This window comes from Zootoca vivipara, chromosome 13 (assembly GCF_963506605.1).
Source record: "Zootoca vivipara chromosome 13, rZooViv1.1, whole genome shotgun sequence".
In the NCBI taxonomy this organism is placed as follows: Eukaryota; Metazoa; Chordata; class Lepidosauria; order Squamata; family Lacertidae; genus Zootoca; species Zootoca vivipara.
The window spans coordinates 536365-559269 of NC_083288.1; the positions used below are offsets into that span (position 1 = coordinate 536365).

General features: G+C 51.7%; 1 protein-coding gene across 2 annotated transcripts in view; it reads left to right on the top strand.

Annotated features, from left to right (window-relative positions):
- Positions 1-7046: 7046 nt before the first annotated feature.
- TRPV4 (transient receptor potential cation channel subfamily V member 4) overlaps positions 7047-22905 on the top strand; it is a 52903-nt gene continuing 37044 nt past the window's right edge. The window contains exons 1-2 of one of the 2 annotated variants that reach the window (XM_035134848.2): positions 7047-7113; positions 10600-10773. The gene's annotated coding sequence lies outside the window, so the exon portion shown is untranslated. Of the gene's footprint in view, positions 7114-9933; positions 10774-22905 lie in introns of those variants that run through there. The other variant, XM_035134847.2, reaches the window with a different exon arrangement.

The window sequence follows — 22905 nt, forward strand, 5'->3', positions numbered from 1 at the left end:
TTCAATTACCTTTCCTGAGTGGCATTTTTAATCTCACCAGAGTCAGAATCTTTTCTCTCTCCTTTTTGCAACTGTTTACTTCAGGGATAACTTCTCACTCTTTGAACTAGTTGCAACCTGCCTCTTTTCCCCACTTTCCCCATTGTTGCCTTTTCAGATATATTGGTTTCTGAGGCACAAGAACCATTTTAGGCCTTAAGTGGATCACTGCACATCCAAGCCTTATATTTTCTTTGAGTAGCAACAGAGAAGACAAAATAAAAAATAAAGTCTGATGTGGGGAGATGTGTGTCTGTGAATTTATTTGTAGAGTTGAGCCATGTACACGCCACACATTTAAAGGGTTAGGATGCCCCCAAAGGACTATGGGAGCTGTAGTCTGTTAAGGGGGCTGAGAGTTGGGAGGAGGCCCCTGTTCTCCTCCCGGAGCTTCAGTTCCCAGACTTCTCTGTGAAGAGGGACTGACTAGGGAGAAGCCATGACTGTTTAAAGTAGTATCCTAGCACTTTCAGTGTATGGTGTGATTGTGGCCTGTGTGTCTTTTGCAGACAACTGAGGGGATGGCTTTGCAAACCCCTGCTATAGAGGTGCCCCCCCCTCCATCTTGGAAGGTTTAAAGGCTGTCCGTAGGCTGCAGTTCCACAGGAGCAGATCATGCCTGCAGATGGAGGTATTGAGGGACAGAACCTCAGTCTTTTTCTTTCTTTTTAAATGGTTAGGGCTCACCCACACTTCTGTGTTCCCCTGGGAAAACCTGTTTACTGCTGAATCAGAGCAAACTTCGTCTAGTTTTCTCTGGATTGACATTCGCTCTGATTTAGCACTAAAGAGTGGATTTTCGGAGCAAGGGCAAAACTGCTATCGAAATAACTTTTAACTGAGTTAAGATTTAAAAGGGATATGTACAAAAAATGGAAAAAGGGGGAAATCACCAGAGAGGAATTCAAACATATAGCCAGCATGTGTAGAGACAAAGTCAGAAAAGCTAAAGCACAGAATGAACTCAGGCTTGCTAGAGAGGTATAAAGCACCAAAAAGGGCTTTTATGGGTATGTCCGTAGCAAAAGGAAGAACAAGGAAACAGTGGGGTCACTTAGAGGAGAAGATGGTGAAATGCGAACAGGGGACAGAGAAAGGGCAGAACTCCTCAATGCCTTCTTTGCCTCAGTCTTCTCCAAAAAAGAAAACAATGCCCGACCTGAAGAATATGGAGCAGATGATTCAGCCAGGGGAAACACAGCCCAGAATAAGTAAGGAGGTAGTACAAGAATAATTGGCTACTTTAGATGTATTCAAGTCTCCAGGGTCAGATGAATTACATCCAAGAGAATCATAGAGTTGGAAGAGACCACAAGGGCCATCCAGTCCAACCCCCTGCCGAGCAGGAAACACCATCAAAGCATTCTTGACATATGCCTGTCAAGCCTCTGCTTAAAGACCTCCAAAGAAGGAGACTCCACCACACTCCTTGGTAGCAAATTCCACTGCCGAACAGCTCTTACTATCAGGAAGTTCTTCCTAATGTTTAGGTGGAATCTTCTTTCTTGTAGTTTGAATCCATTGCTCCGTGACCGCTTCTCTGGAGCAGCAGAAAACAACCTTTCTCCGTCCTCTATATGACAAGATGAATTTTAACAAGGAGAAACTTCCTGACAGTAGGAGCTGTTCGACAGTGGAATTTGCTCCCAAGGAGTGTGGTGGAGTCTCCTTCTTTGGAGTTCTTTAAGCAGAGGCTTGACAGCCATATGTCAAGAATGATTTTATGGTGTTTCCTGCTTGGCAGGGGGTTGGACTGGATGGCCCTTGTGGTCTCTTCCAACTCTATGATTCTATGACTCTATGCTCTGAGCTGTGCCTAGAAAGCCTGGGGCAAGCAGAAAACCACTTGGATCTGTGCTTTCTAGGCAGAGGGCAAGTGGAAGTGTGGAAGATATGCTTGAGAAGGTTTGGGTCAATTCTTAGAAGGAAAAAGGGTGGGGAGAATCACACTGCCAGTGGTTAGGGGTTGGGCTTTAACACTTTTGGTGACGGCAAAAGCAGGGTGCATGATGTTAAATAGCAGGAAATGAATCAATATATAGAGAGGGAGAAATGCAAAATTAAACAAATTTTACATAATTCTCACCTGCTGCACAATTGGGCTTTCCTTGGTGCAGAATCCAGCCACTATGGTTATTGAGAGTATTTGTTTTTTGGCCAAAAAGGCTCCTGAAGTGAGTTACTGGTACGTACCGGTACATTTACAACAGGACGCTCCCTGCCCCCAGGCTTACAATGTAAAAAAAACCATGGCACACAAGGGGAAAGGGATTGGGAGGGAAGAGGAAAAGAAAAACCAAGCTCAGGCACCAGTTTCTAAAGAGCCTTTTATTGCTATAATGAGGAGGCACCTGATGGAGTTGGGCTTTCAGCAAAGCTGGTGGCAGGAATCTCGCTTCCTGTATCTCCATCTGATGGAATGGCTGCCCCAGGTGACAGCCGAGGGAGAGTATTGTGTTAATTTGTGATGTACAATTTTGCCATTGCTGGGTCAGGCGAAATGGTTGCTTAGCTCAATACAGTATTCAGTCTGCTGGCAACAAACAGCCTTATGTTTTGTGGAGATTTCCATCTGTCCTCTGAGAGCCCCAGCCATGATAGAAGTCTGCTGTCCCTGAATGTGGAGGGTGGCGCTGTGACTGTTGACAGTTCTTTGCAGTTCTCCAAGCATTTGTTGAAGCCATGCCTGTTGCCGCCCACTGTAGCATCTTGGTGCTTCTAGATCCACAGTTGGAGTCTCCATGGAAATAATTCCATTTATTGACCCACTGCGGTGCTCTGACCAATGGGCAGGCTCTTCCCTGGACTCAACTCTTGGGTCCCAGACTCTCGGCCTGGCGCCCCTGAGAGCCCGGTGCCCGGGTGCCCCACACCCCTAGTGCCTATGGGTAAGACGGCCCTGACTGTGGCATCTGTCACAGTGCCAGTTCTGCTGATCAAATCTGTCAGGTCGGTGTATATGGGGGGGGGGATGCCATCCTGCAGGCAAACTGGTCCCAAGGCATTTAGGCCTTTATATATGACAGCAATGCCAGTGTAGATCTCTTGAACACAGGGGTTAGGTGCTGGCAAGGCGTCACACCTGTCAGCATTCATGCTGCAGCATCCTGCACTAAACACTAGCTTCTGGATCAAGCGCAAGGGAAGCCCCACATTGAGTAATCCAGCCTTGAAGGAACCAGTGCATGAACTCTTATGGCCAGGCTCTCCCAGTCCAGAACTTGGTTGTAGTTGTCAAACCAGTTGCAGTTTGAAAACAGCACTTCTACCCACAGAGGCCACCTGAGCCTTCCATGACTGAGCTGGATCCAGAAGCACCCCAGACTGGGAAGCTGCCCCTTTGGGTAGCTAGTTGCTAGTGGGGGGCAGGAATGCCACACTCCATAACACTTGGGGGAGGGAACAACCCAGTGAGCCTGCTCAGAATGCTGGATGGCTATGGGAGTGGAGAGGAAATCTGGAGGAGGAAATGGAATTCCCTCCTGGAATCCTGAACTGGAGCAGCCCACTGCGCTGCAACATTTTGTTGCAGGCGACACTTGTCCATCGCTCAGGTACCTTTTCAAGCTGTGTTTATTTTTAAACACTGCATCATTTTGTTTTGCATTCTTTGCCAGAGATTAGAAACCAATGTAATGGGGCTGTGAGCCACCTTAATCTCATCATCTATGTAGCTTTGCCCTACTTCAGTGGGTGGCATGACCAATGTCTTCCATGGGCTAAGAAATTCTTCCCTTGCAGAGTTCTAGCCCATTGCCGTCCCCAACCCCATCCTGGCTCAGAAAGTAGCATCAAGGGATACTCTGGGTGTGTGCCCACAAGAGCATTTAATTGGAGCCAAGCCTTTTCATGGCTCGATGGAGATATCGGTTGCCAACCTGGTGCCCAGAAATCTCCACGTAGTTGCAATTGGACCTGTGACAATAGCAAAATGCGGGGAATTTCAAACACTGACCACAGATGCATATAAATATATTACAATAGTGGCTGCCCTATTTCCAATCACTTTCCTAACAATATTGACCATTAAATCTGCCTTTTACAATGCTACCTCAGACTGGGTCCATGCTTTCACTAAGGTATCCCCCACAACCCTAAGACCTCGGGGCAGCTGAGAGGGGCAGCAGGTTGGGGGCCTGAAGAGGGTGCTGCCTGCTGCCTCCCTCGCTTCCCCCCACTGCCTGCTCCTCTCCAGTCTCCTCTTGTCTCCCCCGCAGCCTTCAAGGCACTGACTTTAGGGAGAGAAGCCAGCAGCCCCCCTCCCAGCAAGCAGACCAGCTGTCGTCCTTCCAAAGGGGTTCGGATCCTTCTCTCCAGCTGCAGGGCTGGAAAGAAGCTCAAGGACGGATGGGGGAAGGCAGACTCAGCCAGGGGGGCAGCAGGCTCTGGGGCCTCTCTCCTGCCAAGGCTCCCAGCCTGTCTGCCTTAATCCTTGTGCTCTCTCTGCATTCCAGCGGGGATTAACTCCCTGCCTTTTGCTCCCTGGAAACAGGGTTGGGGTGGCCGCAGAGGGGACTTTGGGAGCAGCCTGGTGGACGGAAGGAGGCAGAGAGATGGAAAGCCAGGCAGGTGCCTTCTGCTAAGCAACACAGGCCCTGGGTCCATTGACAGCTCAGCAGTGCCAGCACTGACTGGCAGCAGCTATCCAGGGTCTCAGGCCCAGAGCGACCTAATAATGCCAGTTAGGCAGCTACCAGTTGTGCTGATTACTGAGAGGTGAGGGAAAACACACTTGGACCCCAACTAGAGCTGGGGGACACCCAGGGGTGGAGGAAGGGGGTGGTGGGGGTGGTGTGCCCCGGGGGTCACCACTGAGGGGGGAGACAAAATGCCAGGCGGCACTCACCGTGGGACCTGGGAGTGACGCAGTGGCTTGGGCGCCCACAGGCTCCGTGCTGCCCCAAATGGTCTGCTTGCTGCCTCCTCCTCACCTGTAGGGCGGCTGAGTGGGAGGAGGCAAGTAGACTCCTTGGAGGCCCCGTGGAGCATCCTGCCCCGACCCGGAGGCGGAGCTTCATTCTGGGGGTGGGGTGCGCCTCCCAGAGGGGAGGGGCACGCCTTCCGGGGTGGGGTGCGCCTCCCGGAGGGGTGTGACACGCATTCTGGGGGCGGGGCGGGTGCCCGCGATGGCGCCCTTTGGAGCCCACCCCTCAGGGGGGCCCGCCCCTACCTTCCTACGCCCCTGGGCCCACCCCTGCAGGTGGCTGGCTCCACCCCTGGGTGCAGGGCACTCATGCCACCCCAGGTGCCCAATTGGCTTGCTCCGCCACTGGGGACACCCAGGCCCGCATCCTGAGCAAAGGCCATTTTGTTTGTTTGTTTAATTCACGTCTCCAAGGAACTCCAGGTGGTGGACAGGGTTGTCCCCAACTGCTCATTTAATCTCCACAACAACCCTGTGAAGTAGGTCAGGCTGAGAGGTAGTGACTGGCCCAAGGTCACCCTGTGAGCCTCATGACTGAGTGTGGATTTGCGCCCTGGTCTCTCCCAGGTCCTGGTCCGAGACTCTAAGCTTTGCACCACACTGACCGCAGAAGGAAAAGGATAACTTTAATCAGACTAGCTGATAGGACTGCGCAAGGCAGGGACTGAGCTTCACAGCACCTGCCATCATCCAGAAGAGTGCAAAGGGCGGGGTGGTGGTGGGTGGAGCTGGAAGCAGAAACGCAGTTGCTGTCCACTTAAGGTGCCCGGATTCACCCACCAGAGCAGCTTGGGCTGCATAAGTCCCTGTGTTCAGTCCCCAACAGGGCTGGGAAAGACTCATGCCTGAAGCCCTAGAGAGTTGCTACCAGTCTGTGCAGGTGGTAGTGAGCTAGATGGAGCAGAGGTCTGACTCGGCATAAGGCAGCTTCATATGTTCCTGCGCCTAGGGCTAGAGCAGCTGCTTGGGCTGCAGAAGGCTCCAGAATCTATCTCCAGTTAGGGGTTGGAAAAGATTCCATGCCTGAAATCTTGAAAAGCCGCTGCTGAGCCGGATGGAGCACTAAGGCAGCTTCCCATGTTTCTTTTCCACTCCTCCTGACAAAGAAGCTTATGAAACTGACAAGCTTGCAAATTCAAGCAGAATCAAGCCTCTTTTAAAACAACAACAATTTTAACATTGGCAAGAGGCAATAGGGTGCTGTGGGTGAGGCTGTGATCCCACACATGCTTACCTGAGAGTAAGCTCCCAGAACTGACTGGGTCTTACTTCCAAGGAAGAAGTGCAGAGAATTGGGCTGACACTCCCAGCATAAGAAGAGAAGGAGCCCTTCTGATTCAGCATTCTGTTCTCACAGTGGCCAGCCAGATGCGCTCAAAGGAACCCCACCAGGAGGACCTGAGCTCCAGAGTCCCCCTCTCCCCTCCTGCAGGTTCCAGCAACTGGGATTCAGAAGCCTTGCTGCCTCCAGCTGCGGAGGCAGAGGAGACTCATCCTGGCTAGCAGCCGTCCTCCAGCAATGTGTCAAGTCCTCTTTTCAATTCAGTCCATCCAAATTGCTGGCCATCGCTGCCTTCTGCGGGAGCGAGTTCCATAGATTACCTACCGGTAGTATTTTATTTTATCTGTCGCCCTGAATCGTCCAACTTCCAGTTTCACTGGTTGTCCGCAAGTTCTAGTGTAATGAGAGAGGGAGAAAAACTTTCCTGTTCTCCATGCCAGGCATAATTTTAGACACTTCTCTCGTGCCGCCTCCCCCTCGCCTTCTCCCTAAACTGCGAACGAAGTCCCCAACGCTGCCACCTCGCCTCCTAGGGAAGCCCATGGATCCATTTGGTGGCCCTTTCCTGCCTCATCTCAAGCACCGACCGGGCTTTACTCAGGAGCAACCCCTTCGCCCCGTGGCGGCTCGGATCTTGCTTCCGAGCAAACGCTCATTGCAAGGGCGCGACGGCGGAGGACGGGACCCAGGCGTCCTGCGCCCCCCTACGCGCCCAGCTCACGTGGGATGCAGAAAGGAGGAGGCGCTGCCCGGAGGAGGATGGCCCGTCCGGTGGGCTGGCCCGTCCAGGGGGCGGAAGGTCAGCGAGACCGGCCGGCTGCCTGCGGGGTGGGCAGACCTGGCGACGGCTCCTCCTGCGTGGCTCCAGGTAGGGGATCGGGGCCACCGCCCTTCCCCCGGCGCGGCGGGTGGGTGGGGGGTTGGGAGCTACCGGTAGTACCTCTTGCTTTAGCCAAAGGCGCGTGGGGGTGGGGTCAAGCCCCTCCCCGCCCCTCCCCCACCGCGCATTCCAAGCCTTGAAGGCGCGTGAATGGTAGCCCTGGAGAAGGAGAGAGGGCCTGATCCCCGGACGCAAAACTTTACGTTCGAGCCTTGGCCACGTGCCTGCCTGGGGACCTGAGCTGATGGCAAGCGAAATGCCCTCTGCGCGCGCTCAGAGGCAACGTCTCCATTGGGAAGCCCTCTACCCGCTGTTGAAAGGGGAGGAGAGCCGATCCATGGAGCCCCGTGGTTGGGAAGGACCCTTGCTCTGATCCAGACCCCAACCCTGCTCTTCACACGCGCTTCTCTTCTGACCAAGCTAATGCGATATTGGCACCTGAAACCTCAGAAGGCCCTGCTGGTTCATTTAACCCGCACCACAACCCTGCGAGGTAGGCCAGGCAGAGCCAGTGGCTGGACCCCAGGGTCACTCAGGGAGCTTCACGGTTGAGTGAGGATTTGAATCCGGGTCTCTCCCAGGTCCATCCCTCTAACTGTGACACAATACACAGCTATGGAAGGCTAGCAGGTGGTTCGTGTAGACTAGAGCAGGCATGTCCAACAGGTAGATCATGCAAAATAAAAAAAAGTTCCTTCAGTAGCACCTTAAAGACCAACTAAGTTTTTATTTTGGTATGAGCTTTCGTGTGCATGCACACTTCATCAGATCATGGTAGATCACTGGCAGACCGGTAGATCACTGGTAGATCATTGGCTCCCCCCCAAAGAAGCTGAACAACTGTGGCTCCCCTTAAAAAAGCTCAACATTTTACCTCCTCCCTGAAAAAAACTCAACAGCTTTGACCCGAACCCCCAAAAGGGGGGGGGGGTAGATCACTGCCATTTTATTTTTTTATCTCTGTGAGTAGATCTCAGTCTCTTGGGAGTTGGCCACCCCTGGACTAGAGAAACACTTTCTGGTATCTGGGTATCCAGATTGTGGCTCTGTCTTTTGAAGATCCCACCCCCCTCAGCCCCACATGTGCCTGGGAGGTGATGAAGCCTTTGCAAGCCAAGCGTGGCTTTTACTTCTTCATGCAGTGCATCGTGAAACTATGGAACTCCCTTCCACAGGAGGCAGTGATGGCCACCAACTCGGATGGCTTTAAAAGAGGCTCAGACAAATTCATGGAGGATGGCTCTGCTCTGCCTCCACAGCTGGAGGCAGCCATGCTTCTGAATCCCAGTTGCGGGAAAGCACAGGAGGGGAGAAAGCGCCTGTGACATTTCACACCCTACCTTGCAATCTTAGCCTATCTTATTCAGTGGCTGTCCATCATTTCAGGCAGGAACCTGAGACCTTCTGCACACAGAGCAGATGTTCTGCCACTGAGCTACAGACCTCCCTTATTAATGTTTGTTCAGGAATAAACTCAAATGGGAATTTACTTCCAAATAAGTTTCCATAGTATTGTGGTGGGGTGGTGTTTTTTCTGGGTTTTTTTAAAATACATATATTTTAAAACAACAACAATCCTGTGTGCTTTTGATCCAAAAGCTTGGATATTTCAGTTTTGCTTTCGGTTAAGATCATAAAAAATTATTTCAGAATATGTGAGGGGTTTTCTCCAATTTTTATTTTTGCCATGAAACATAGAATTATAGATTTGTGGAGTTGGAAGGTACCTTGAGGGTCATTTAGTCCAGCCCCCTGCAATGCAGACATATCAACTAAAGCATCCATGACAGATGGCCACCCAACCTCTGCTTAAAAACCTATAAAGAAGGAGAATCCACCCCCTCCTGAGTGAGTCCATTCTATGCCAGTTTATAATGAAACCCAAGAGGACATGGTCACTTCCTCTCAAGTTTCCAAGTACTTCCACTTTATCTATCAGTCTTTCCTTGTTGGTGAGGACCAGGTCCGAGATAGAGGATCCCCTTGTTGCTTCTTTGACCTTCTGGGAAATGAAATTGTCAGCGAGGCAATGGAGGAATTTGTTGGAATCTTGGCAGAATATGTGTTCCAATAGATATCGGGTTAGTTGAAGTCTCCCATGGTTACTACTCCTTTTTGAAAAAAAGCTAACGCTATTCTAGGCTGCATCAACGGAAGTCTAGTGTACAAACCGAGAGAAGTCATCATCCCACTCTATTCTGCCTTGGCTAGACCCCCACCTAGAGTTCTGTGTCTAGTTCTGGGTACCATAATTAAAGAAGGATGTTGACAAGCTGAAATGTGTGCAGACGAGGGCAACTAAGATGATCAAGGGTCTGGAAACCAAGTCTTATGAGGAATGGTTGAAGGAGCTGGGTATGTTTAGCCTGGGAAAGAGGAGACTGAGAGGAGATATGATGGCTATCTTCAAATATCTTAAGGGCTGTCATATGGAGAATGGAGCAAGCTTGCTTTCTCCTGCTCTGGAGGATAGGACTCAAACCAATGGCTTCAAATGACAAGAAAGGAGATTCCGACTAAACATTCAGAAAAACTTTCTGACACAGTAAGAGCTGTTCTATTATCTATTATTATCTACTGAAAGGCATTCCGCCTGCGTCCTGGTGTTCCCTGACAGCAATTCATTACGTTGAGTATTTCTTGTTCATGGATTTATACATACCGGTACATTATATAATGATGTTTATGATTTGTAAATTTTGGATTATATTCTAACTACTACTAATAATACATTTACCATAATTATTAGCCATGTATTGCAGCTGTATTTGAGCAGTAAGAGCTGTTCGGCAGTGGAACTGACTCTTATAGGTTGTGGACTCTCCTTCCTTGGAGGTTTTTAAACAGAGGTTGGGTGGCCATCTGTCATGGATGCTTTAGCTGAGATTCCTGCCTTGCAGGGGGTTGGACTAGATGACCCTTGGAACCCTTCCAACTATGATTCTATGAATGTTTGGTAATCTCTGCTCTCTCTGCTCTATTGAGAAATTCCTCATCTAACCCAGTAGGTCAAAGTGTGGGTAGACAGGCCTCAAGTTTCTGGAAGTTTCTGTGGTTGTTTCCTCGCCATCCTTGTCTCTTGGTCCTACATGCTCCATGAGGTTGTTTCATTTCAGTTCAGGCAGTATGCAGGAAGTGAGGCTTGCTGGGGGAGCCGGCAGGAGCCAGGGTCAGGTGTGGGGCTTCTGCTACAGGGTAGGCTTTGTGGGAAAAGCAGCTCCTTTCCTGCAGGGACATACCAGGAAGTGGGTGGTGCCGCACTCGGTGTGTTCCTACGTGCCCCCATAGAAGCAAGGAGTGGTCTGGAGCTCCCTGAGTTGCCACAGATGATTCCGTTTGCAGGTGGAGTCAACATTCCTTAGGACTGGAGCTGAATGCTGATCTCCTCTGAGAGACTTTGGCAAATCTTCTCCCCCCCCCCTATCCATTCCCCACTTTGGATGCATTCCTGGTTCTTTGGATTGACGCTTGCAGGAGTCACATTTATTCAGCGACAGCAGAGCAACTAGCAAGAAGCTGGCTTTGGTGGTCCTGTGTGGCACTCGGGAATGAGATTTCGGACGCAGGGAAACTGAGGCAAAGAAACCCCTCTGTGGAGCTCCTGGAGACATTTCTGTTTGGTTTGTGGGGCAACCTCCTGACAATTAGGTAAGCACAAGCGGGGCAGATTTGGGAAGGGGAGAGGGACTCTGTTGAATCCGGGATGGGATGGGGGTGGGTCAGCTATGATTGTTATGGAACAGTGGAATCTCAAGTGGCAAAGTCATCTTGCATTCCAAGGGTCTTGGATGCTATCCAGCCTCCCCATGTAAGGAATCTCAAGAACAGAAGTAAAGAGTCCAGATCAAGGGAAGTCATAGTCCCACTCTTGTCTGCCTTGGTTAGACCACACCTGGAGTACTGTGTCCCATTCTGGGTGCCACAATTTAAGAAGGATGTTGACAAGCTGAAATGTGTGCAGAAGAGGGAGACCAAGATGATCAAGGCCCTGGAAACCAAGCCTTATGAGAAACGGTTGAAGGATCTGGGGATATTTAGCCAGGAGAAGAGGAGACTGAGAGGAGATATGATGGCTCTCTTCAAGTATCTTAAGGGCTGTCATATGGAAGAGGGAGCAAGCATGTTTTCCCCTGCTCTGGAGGATAGGACTCAAACCAATTGGGCTTCAAATGACAAGAAAGGAGATTCTGACTAAACATCAGGAAAAACTTTTGGGCAGTAAGAGGTGTTTGGCAGTGGAACAGACTCTCATAAGAGGTTGTGGGCTCTCCTTCCTTGGAGGTTTTTAAACAGAGGTTGGATGGCCAACTGTCATAGCTGAGATTCCTGCCTTGCAGAGGGTTGGACTAGATGACCCTTGGGGTCCCTTCCAACTCTACGATTCTATGAATGTTTGGTAATCTGCTGTAGGAAGGCATCATCCAGGCATCAATGCAGTCTAGCTTGGAGGTCTATAACAGACACCCACAGTAAGGTCAGTGTTGTTCCTCTCTCCTACAATTTTTACCCATATACTCTCAGTCTGCCTTCCATGCTCCAGGTCATAGAAGTATTCACAATTGTACACCAGTGTGTTCTGAGATCTGCAACCACTGCCCTTGCTCATCTGGCCCAGAATAGGTGTCTGAGGTGAGCTCCAGTGACACAGCATGGCTCCTGGCAGTCCTGCTTCTGTGCTAGGGGTTCATCTCCTGCACTGCACAATCTTCCTTCTCTTCTCCCTAGCGGTAGCCCCTCCTGCGCCGCTGTTCCAGGACAGCCCTCTCTGCTCTATTGAGAAATTCCTCATCTAACCCAGTAGGTCAAAATGTGGGTAACCAGGCCTCAAGTTTCTGGAAGCTGCACCTTCTCTTCCAGCAAGGCAGTCAGCTTGTGTTTGCTGAAGGTGTAGTTTTGCACATTCTCCGGCAGGAAGAGAAACGGCGCGGGTGATTGCTGTGGTTGTTTCCTCGCCATCCTTGTCTCTTGGTCCTACGTGCTCCATGAGGTTGCTTAATGTTTTAGTTGAGACTCGTGCTTTGCAGGGGGTTGGACTAGATGACCCTCGGTGTCCCTTCCAGATCCACAATTCTATGATTCTAGGAGAGCCGGGCTTGAGCTTTGCTGCCAGCTCTGCTTGGCCTCCTGTTCCCCCATCACTACAGCTGGTGTAGCAAAGATCACAAGCTGTGAATTGGGAGACCAGTTCATCTCACCTCTGCCAAAAGTCCTAGGAACCTGCCTTGCACTGAGTGAGGCCCCTGGTCTATCTAGAGCAGTATTGTCTGCACTGGCTGGCAGCAACTCTCCAGGGTTTCAAGCAGGGCTCTCTCTGAGGCTTATCTGGAGATGTAGGGGACTGAACCTAGGGCTTCCTGCAGGCAAACAAAGGCTCTAACAAGGAGCAAAGCCCTTCCCCAACTCATGAGGTGACCCTGCAGAAGCTTTGCACCTGCCTCAGCCCCCCACCCCAATAGCTTATTTAAATCATAAAAAATTTGGGGGAATGCTTCAAACACACACAAACTGATAAGTGGTTGTTAATACTACTGCTGATTAATGTTTGTTTATATCCATGAGAGAATAACCTGCCTGTTCCATATTTGGGTGATAGAGCACCCCTGTCCTATACTGGTGAATATTTGAAGCTTTTCCACAGAAGTTTGAGTGTCTGAACTTGTAAAATGGTGGCGTTTGCCTTTTGCCATTGATAGTTGTGAATGAGTTATACAGAATGCACTCATTTAAAAAACAGCACACCATCCTAGGGGCTGTGGGGGATGGGACATTCCATTCTCTCCAAGGGGAGGGAGATCGAATCAGTTCACATTTAGCGGCAAACCTACCTAATTCACAATTTCTGAAATGATCACAAATCAAAACACAGTCCTTTGAAATTCATGCATTGCTGAGTTTTGCAGGGCAGTTCTACAGCAAAGCAGTGTGTACCAAAATGCATATATCGGTAAAATATGCATGTATGTATATTGGTGAAAATAGCATGCAGAAATTGCATTATTTTAGGGGAAATTGCTTCAAAAATGTGTATATTAGAAAGAGGTGCATACAAAAATGAGTTTATTAGGATAAATTTGCAATAAAATGCTGTTGAATTTTCATGAGGACTTAAAAAAGAACAATAATATGCAACTGAACTTTGGATGGGCAAAATGAGGAACAGAGGAAGTGGACAGATCTGCTCATCCGTACTTTTGACACCCCTTCCCATATGTCGAATCATGACCTCAAGTGCTTAAAACTAGATTTAATGTCACCCCCACCCCCACAGCCCTGCAGGCAGGTTACAGCTATGAACTCAGGTCCCTCAGTTCTAAGTTCGGTGTATACAAGCAGGCAGGCAGCACTTCCAGTGAGGAGTTTGAAAGAGCACTCACACAAGGGTCACAGAGCACCTGGAAGTTGCACACAAATTTTATTGCATTCCTCAGGGTTTGAAGAAGGATTAAGGGTGGCTGGCGCCATAATAAGTAAACTCTAGTTCATTGGGCTGGGCATTCACTATTGCAGTAAGTTCAATACGAGGTTGTTTTGTATTCCTCTCAATGTTTCCCACGTTAAGTCGCCTCTTTTCCATCTAACTCCACTTCTGACACTTGATTTAGGCAGCTGCACAAAAGTTACGTTTTTCCTCTGCAGAAATGATCTCTCTGTAGGAAACATTGTGGAGCATCTGTGCCCAACTTGGTGCCCTCCAGACGTTTCAAGCCACACCCAGAGTTGCAGCCCAAAACGCCTGGAGGGGCCCAAGTTGGCGAAGATGAGTGAGGGCTGAGCACCAGCTTGGGGTGGCAAATGAAAGAGATGGCAGGAAGGAAGTGGATAGATAGTTTTGTTCTTCTCTCATAACGCTAGAAATCACAGGCATCCAGTGGAGCTGAATTTCGAAAGATTCTGGAGAGATAAAAGAAAGCCCTTTTTATGCAGCGCATAATGAAACTACAGAACTCCCTGCCACTGGAGGCAGGATGGCCACCAACTTGAATGGCTTTTAAAGAGGCTTAGAGAAATTCATGGCTGTCAGTGGCTACTAGCTCAGCTGGCTATGTACTGGAAATGCTTCTGAATGTCAATTGCTGGAAACCACAGGAGAGGAGAAGGTTCTTGTTCTCGGCTCCTGCTTGCAGGTTTATCATAGGCACCTGGATGAGCTCTGTGAGCTAGTGGGGCCCCCATTGGCCTGACCCAGCCGGCTCTGTTCATGCATGTCCACTATTTGCTTGCGAAATTAAGTAGTAGCATTTTCTGCTTGGCCACCAGCTCATGAGTTGGGCAGCCTTTTCTGAGAAGATTCTCCACACAGGGCATGATGGAATGAGTCAGGTGAAGAGATCAGAGAATCATAGAACTGTAGAGTCCATAGAACCCCCTGAAATGCAGGCATTGGAGCCAAACCATCCCTGACATGACCATCTAAGTTCTGTTCAAAAACCTCCAAGAAGGAGAGTCTGCCACTTTCCAGGGGTGTCAATTCCACTGTAGAACAGCTCTTAGTCTCAGAAAGTTCTCGTTAAGGTTTAGTCAGAATCTCCTTTCTTGTAACTCGAATCCACTGGTTCAGGTCCCATCTTCCAGAGCAGGAGAAAACAAGCTTGCTCCATGAGACAACGCTTCAGGTATATGAAGGTGGCTATCCATCCTGTCACCTCTCGGTCTTCTCTTCTTTGGATTCGCCATCCAGGCCAGGCCCAGTGGAAGCAGCCTGGAAGGCTGGCCGGCCAGGGACCCCTGCAGGGGTGCATTAGGGCCCCTCATTCTCTGATGAATAGATTTCTGCTGCTTCTCCCATCCTGTGCTGCCAGACGTTCAGCCCCGATGAAGTCACTGCCTATGGTGACTCCCTGGTGAAGCTCAGAACCTCCCTGTTTGCTCTGGGCCGTTGCCTCCCTCCCTCCCTCCCTCCCTCCGCACTGCTGTCCTGGAGCTGGAGAACAGAGCCTGGCTCTGTGCAGCTGGACGTGAGGCTTGAATCCCCAAACCTGTGAAATTCTACAAATGGCTTAAGCAAACAGGGTGGTCAGGAGGAGGGGAGAGGGGGACAGGGAGGCCAAAACTGAATCAGTCCCTTGTGCTGCCGTCACCTCAGCAGGCTGGCCCTCCTGCCTATGGGGCTGAGCAGGCAAACTCCGCCTGGGGCAGCGCTCCAATCACTGCCTCCCTCCGGAGCAGGCCACGTCTCTGGGACTTTGATCACTCCACTGGGATGCTGCCTGCCCCACCTGCCTTCCCCACACCTGGTGCCCTCAAGCTGTTTGGGGAGGCGGCTCCTAGCAGTAGCACCCCAGGACTCAGTCAAGGCTGAGGCTGATTGCAACATAGAGTCAAGGAGTTGGATGGGACCCCAAGGTCATTCAGTCCACCCCTTGCTATGCAGGGATCACAGTTGATTGCTGCTCAAAACGTCTAGAGGGTGCCAGGTTGGGGATGGCTGATATAGACAGGTGCCTGCCTTTAAGTGCCCAGGGTGCTTGGTTTGGAGTTTTGTAGTCTGTTTCCACGTTTACAAAAAGAAAGAAAGAAAGAAGAGAAAAGATGAGGGCAGAAGATCATGTCTGAATTGACATTGGGGTAGGATTCCATTTTCAGGGCATCTGAAATTGGTTTATTTAGCTGTGATTCCTGCATTGCTGGGGGTTGGATTAGATCAGTGGTTCCCAACAGGTGGTCTGCGGACCCCCAGGGGTCCGCGAGCTATGCCAGAGGGGTCCGCAAGATGCTATTAGAATAAAAAATATAGTAAATATATTTCGTATGATAACAGATTTTTTGTTTTGGCCGCTTCCTGCATTATCAGAGTCTAGCGCAAAACTAGAATTAGATAGAGGCAGTAGTTCTGCTGTATGCCGTTAGGTGGCGCTTTACAAACACTACTGTTTTGCAAAGAGGCAGCGCACGCATTCTACTAACGCTCACCTCCCCAAGATGCTTTGTGCGCGTCGGCTTCATTTGTGCGCTACTGCGCAGGTACCCTGTCTTCTCCATTCCCCTCCCTCCTCCCTGGCACGCGCTGCCTCTTTGCAAAACAGTAGTGTTTGTAAACAAAGCGTTGTTTTTCGCGGAAGCTACAGTTCGCGTAGTTAAAAATGGACCGTTGGTTAAAAAGTGGTTGGTTAAAACGACAAAGGCCTACAGATGAAGAGGAAGATAATGCATTTGATGTTCAAGCAAGTAAGTCAGTGACTCTCGAACCGATCTTGTCAGTGTCCATTGAACCTAACCCTTCCAAGATCAGTGTTAAGCTTACTGGAAAAATTAGATTAGGAATTAGGAATTAGGAATTAGATTTAGGATTAGGAATTAATGGGGGTCCTTGTCACAATAGCGGCTCGATGAGGGGTCATCCAGAAAATTTTGTTGGGAACCCCTGGATTAGATGACCCTTGAGGTCCCTCTTTCAACTACAGTTCTGTGATTCCGCTTTAATGACTGTATTTGTATCCTGCCTATTTTCTCCAAGGAGCACAAGGTATTGCAATGGTTCTCCCTGATCCTGTGGGGGAGGTGGCTGGCCTGAGCTTCATGTCCAAGGGGCTTTCGAACCCTGGTCTCTCCCAGGCCCTAGTCTGACATGCTTACTGCTATGCCACTCTGGCTATATTTTTTGAAACATTGGTCCAACAGCCCCACCATCCATCTTTCAATGGCCTCCATTCTCAAACAGAACCTCTCTAGGGAACATGAATGATCTCCAGGCAGAGACTGAAGGGCTGGGAGTTGCAGGCTGTTTTCAGGGCTCTGGTGAAAGATCCGTCATAAGCCTTTACTATTTCCTTTGATTTGATTAAAGATTTGGGTTCTGCTTTTCTGTTGAGCTCAAAGCTTTTTAATGTTTTTAATGTTGGATGTTTTATCGTGTTTTTAATATTCTGTTGGGAGCCGCCCAGAGTGGCTGGGGCAACCCAGTCAGATGGGTGCTGTCACAGTGGCCGGAGTGGACTACTTCAGAGTAACGACGCTACGCAGCTCTGCATTTTATTCTTTTATTGGTGCTGCGTATTTACAGTGCTCAAGTCATTGCTATTTACACGGAGCGATGTTGTCAGTCGGTTTCAGAACCTCCTAATGGCTTTTGGCGCGTCTTTCTCCAACACAAAAGCTTTGGCAGACCCATCCTCTTGCCCCTCCTCTTCCTGCGTAATTCTGGAGTTGGAGGGATGGGTCTTCCCCCCTTGCTTGCCCCTTCCTGTCCCACCTGGGACCCTGGCTCCTCTACCTTGCCTGAGCCTCGGACACGACTTCCTGCTTCCCCACTGGAATCGGAACTCTCCCTGCTTTCCCCTTTGCTCGGGGACGGGCTTGAACTCAGGAGGGGAGGGACTTCGCGATATCCCCTGTCCCTCACATCCACCCCCCTCCCAAGCTCTCCTTCACCCCTCCCCAGGCCCCCCCCATGTGTCGGTGACGACTGGAAGCCTAAGAACTCAGTGCTCTCCGAGCCCGTTGGTGTGAATACCTCCCCCCAGTCCTGCGAGCCCCCCCCTTCCGCCTGGGCGGACGGGAATCCCAAAAAGTCCGTGGCGTCAGAGCTGGTGGGGGTAAAAACGTTCTGCCAATCTGCTCCTTCCTCTGACTGGGTGGATCTCGGTGACACCCATACCTCATCCTCTGGTTCCTCAAACTCCGCTTCCCAGCGCCATGGTGAGCTGCTCTCCCGTGCCTCCTCCTCCTCCCCCTCCCTTTCCATGTGCCAGGGCTTGGGTCTGTGGGGACAGAGGGCGTGAAATTCTTCCACCAAGAATTCCTCCTGTATCTGAGTGGCTGGGACCCATTCATTCTGGGACGGTGGAGCATCCTCCCATGCCATGAGGTACTCCAGTCCCCCCACCCCCCACCTTGAATCCAGGATGGCCGTGGCCTCATTGAGTTGCTCCCTGCCTTCCCTCTCCCCCCCTCCCTCGGGGGTTTGTTCGCTGTCTCGGAGCCTGCTGCTTTCCCTGTACGGCGACAGCAGCGATCTATGAAACACTGGATGCACCCTCATGTCCTCTGGCAGTGCCAGCCTGTATGCCACCGGGTTTACCTGTTGCGTGACCGTGAAGGGGCCCAGCCTTTTGGGTGCCAGCTTTTTGCACCTCCCTCTGGTGGGAAGGCCCTCCGAGGACAACCACACCTTGTCCCCCACCCTGATGACCTCCCCTTGTCGCCTGTGGCGATCTGCCCCCTTTTTGTACGCTTCCTTGGCCCTCTCCAAGTGTTCTCTGAGCTGCTGGTGCACCGTCTCCAGTTCCTCTGCCCAATCCTCAGCCTGTGGGCCCTCCTCCTCCTCCTCCTCCCTCTCCCTCTCTGGGAAAGATCTGAGGTCGCGCCCGTAATTGGCCTTAAAGGGCGACACCCCTGTGGAGACGTGCACTGCATTGTTGTAGGCAAATTCTGCTAGTGGCAAGCGATCCACCCAGTCCGTTTGCCGCTGGCTGACGTAGCATCTCAGGTACTGCTGCAGAATGGCGTTGACCCTCTCCGCTTGTCCGTTGGTCTGCGGGTGTCTAGCCGTCGACAAGCTGACCTCCACCTGCAGGAGGTTCATGAGCCGCCGCCAGAACCTGGAAACAAATTGGCGGCCACGATCCGAAATAACCCTTAAAGGTAATCCATGCAGTCTGAAAATGTGATCAACAAACAGTTTGGCTGTCTCTTCTGCCGAGACTGCCCTGGCACACGGTATAAAGTGACACATTTTGGACATAAGGTCCACCACCACCAACACTGCAGTCTTACCCCTGGACGAAGGCAGATCTGTGATGAAGTCCATGGACACCACTTCCCACGGCCTGTGTGGTGTGGCTAAGGGCTCCAGCAACCCTGGTGGCGCTGCTCTGACCACCTTCGCCCGCTGGCAGGTGGTACAGCCCCTTACATAGTCTCGAACATCTTCCCGCACCCCTGGCCACCAGAAGTGTCTCATGACTAGGTGAGCGGTTTTGTCCCTTCCAAAATGCCCCGCTGTAGGGTTGTCGTGCATCTGCTTGAGGACCGTACGTCGAAGCTGGGTGGTGGGTAGGTACAGCGCACCCTTGTAGAAAAGCAGCCCTCTGCGTTCTGCAAAGTCTTTTGCCTGCTCCCTCCCCCCTCTCAGTTCTCTGAAGATGCGGTTGGCAAATTCATCCGCTGCCGTCAGTGCTGTGAGTTCTGCCTCGCTCACCACAGCTGCTCCGCAGGACCATGCCGACGGGGGGAAAATGTGCCTTGGGGCTGGTGGCGCCTCCTCCTCCATGTACTCTGGCTTGCGGGAGAGGGCATCCGCCCTGACATTCTGCTCCCCCGGGATGTAGTGGATGGAGAAGTTGAAGTTCGAGAAGAACTCTGCCCACCGTATCTGCCGCTGGTTGAGCACCCTGGCAGTTCTCCAGAACTCCAGGTTCTTGTGGTCTGTGCACACCTGGATGGGGTGCTTCGCGCCCACCAGGAAGTGTCGCCAGTGCTGGAACGCAGCGTAGATCGCAAGAAGTTCCCTATCAAACACTGTGTAGTTGCGTTCAGGCTGTGTCAGCTTCCTGGAGAAGAAGGCACAGGGTCTCCACTCCCTGTTGGCGTCCAGTTGCAACAAAATTGCGCCCACAGCTTTTTCAGAAGCATCTGTCTCAATGCGTAGGGGCGCGTCCTGCACCACATGGAACAGGTTTTGGTCTGAGGCGAACACTCTCTTGAGGCTTTCGAACGCTGCTTGCGCCTCTGGTGTCCACTTGAACTTCTGCTTGCCTCTCAGGCAGTCCGTGATGGGAGCCGTAACGCGAGAGAAGTTCTTGATGAACTTCCTGTAGAAGTTAGCGAAGCCTAGTAGGCGTTGGGCATCTTTGCGCGTCCTGGGGCTGTGCCAGTCCAGGATGGCCTGCACCTTGTCCTTGTCCATCGCCAGCCCCTTGTCTGACAGCTTGTAGCCCAGGAAGTCCACCTCTTTGGTGTGAAACTTGCACTTCTCCAGCTTCACATACAGGTGGTGCTCCTTCAGGCGTTGCAACACCTCTCTGACATCTTTCACATGCTGCACTGGGTCATTCGAGTAGATAAGGATGTCATCTAGGAAGACCAAGCATTTCCTGAAGAGGAGGGACCCCAGGACGTGGTGCATGAAGGCCTGGAAGCATGCTGAGCCCCCTTGCAAACCGAAGGGCATCACCAGATATTCAAAAGAGCCCAGAGGCGTGAACATCGTGGTTTTCCATTCATCTCCTTCCCGGATCCTGATCAAGTTGTACGCCCCCCTTAGGTCCAGCTTGGTGAAAATCTTGCCCCTGCGTGCCGCTGTCAGGAGATCATCCACTCTGGGCATGGGGAAAGCCACGGGCTCTGTCACCGAATTCAGCCGTCTAAAGTCCACCACAAGACGGCGCTGTTGCGTGTCTTTCTTGTCCACCCAGAAGACCGGGCTGCCCCCTGCTGCCTTGCTTTCCCTTATGAACCCCCGCTTGAGGTTCTTGTCGATGAAAGCGCGCAGATCCTCCAGCTCCTGGTCTGACATGGCGTACAGCTTGGCTGGGGGTATCGTCGCCCCTGGCACCAGGTTGATCTGGCAGTCAAAAGGCCTGTGCGGGGGTAGGTGGTCGGACTCCGCTTCGCTGAAGACCTCCTGCAGGTCCCAGTACGGCTTGGGTATTGCCTCACCCCCTTTGATATGCATGGTGGCCACCGTGGCTATCGGAGGCCCCTCCCCTGGTTGGTGCTGCATGCAATGTTCCAGACAAAAGTCTGACCCAAACGTGATGCACCTCTGGTGCCAACTGATGGAGGGGTCGTGGCGCGCCAGCCAGCTCATGCCCAAGACGATGGGGGGGTCTGAGATGGTGGTGACGTTGAACGCCAGTGTCTCTGAGTGCCTTCCCACCGTCATTCTCATGGGGGGGGTTTGATGTGTGATGGCCCCTCCCAGCAGCTCCCTGCCGTCAATGGTTGCTACGTGCAGAGGAAAATCCAACTGCAAAAGCTGGATTTGGTGCTCTTCTGCAAAGCTTCTCGAGAAGAAGTTGGCGGACGCCCCACTGTCAATCAAGGCGAGGACCGTCAGGGGATAGCCATTTGGGAGCGTTAGCGTCACTTCTAGAACCACTCCTGCTCTGGGAGGGGTGGGCTGGCTCTGCACCTCTCTGTGCGGGTGGGCGGGCTGGGGCTGTTGTCTGCTGACTGTGCCTGGCTGCTGCCCCTTGTCTCCTGCAGCCAGGCTTTCCCGTTTCCCTGCTGTGGTGCTGCGTCAGTGGGGGAGGGCACCACCGTTCCCGCCTTTCCTTGCCACTCCCTGCGATGTGGGCAGTCTCTGACGAGATGCTGGGGTGAGTTGCAGAGAAAGCAATTCCCGCCCCTTCCCTCCTTGCGTCTTGGCGCCGCTGGGGTTTGAAAAGCCCGCGCGCGCGCGCTATCAATCTGCATGGGCTCCTGGTCCTGGCTGGCTCCAGGCGTGGCCTGAAAGGGTTGTTGAGGGAGTGGCTTCTCCTGCGACCGTGGGAACCAAGCCCGCTTTGCGCGCGTCGCTTGCTTGTCGTTCCACCGGGATTCCTGCCTCACCCCCACCGCCAGAGCTGCTTTGCTCAGCTGATCCATAGTACTGGGCTTTGGACCTCTCGAGAGTTCATCCTTCACCTCCTCGCTCAAACCCAAGTAAAACGCAGCTTGCATGGGAGGCGAATCCAAAACCCACCCCAGTCTGTGCACCAGCATGGTGAATTTCGCCCAATATGCGCGAACTGTCATATTTCCTTGGCGTAAATTATGCAGTTCCTCCTTAGTCTGGTCCAAATGACTATCGGACGAATACATCGTCCTCAAACCTTCTAGAAATTGTTGGACATTTTTCATGCAAGGATTCTTGGTTGCGATTAATGGTCTTAGCCACTCCCTGGCTGCTCCGGTGAGATGTTCCACAATAAACGCTACTCTGTGCTCATCATCGGGGAACTCATTCTGGTGCAGCTCAAGAGCATACACGATCTCAGTCTCAAAGCCCTGAAACTCCTTCGGGTCTCCATTGAACTTGCTTACAAGGGTCCCTGCTCTCCTTCCTGGCAGCACTTGGACTTGGGGAGCCCCTCCCGCCTTGTTTTTCTCTGCATCCAGCTTGTTTTGGAGGTCTACCGCCACCGCCCTTAAATGCTGCTCTTTTTCCTGGAGCTCTCTCACCTGTTCCGCAAGTTGTAGCCGGTCGTCCTGGACCTTCTTAGTCTCCTCTTTAGCTGCCTTCAATTCTCCCTGCGCCTGCAGCGACAGCTGTTGCAGTTCTAGCTGGGCTTGCTCAGCGATCTGCCGCCACTTCTCCGCCTCGGACACGCTCATCCCGGCAACTCCGAAGTAGCCCAAAAATGATTAGGAGGTTGCTGTCACAGTGGCCGGAGTGGACTACTTCAGAGTAACGACGCTACGCAGCTCTGCATTTTATTCTTTTATTGGTGCTGCGTATTTACAGTGCTCAAGTCATTGCTATTTACACGGAGCGATGTTGTCAGTCGGTTTCAGAACCTCCTAATGGCTTTTGGCGCGTCTTTCTCCAACACAAAAGCTTTGGCAGACCCATCCTCTTGCCCCTCCTCTTCCTGCGTAATTCTGGAGTTGGAGGGATGGGTCTTCCCCCCTTGCTTGCCCCTTCCTGTCCCACCTGGGACCCTGGCTCCTCTACCTTGCCTGAGCCTCGGACACGACTTCCTGCTTCCCCACTGGAATCGGAACTCTCCCTGCTTTCCCCTTTGCTCGGGGACGGGCTTGAACTCAGGAGGGGAGGGACTTCGCGATATCCCCTGTCCCTCACAGGTGCCATACAAATAATAAAAGTACAGTATCATCATCATCATCATCATCATCATC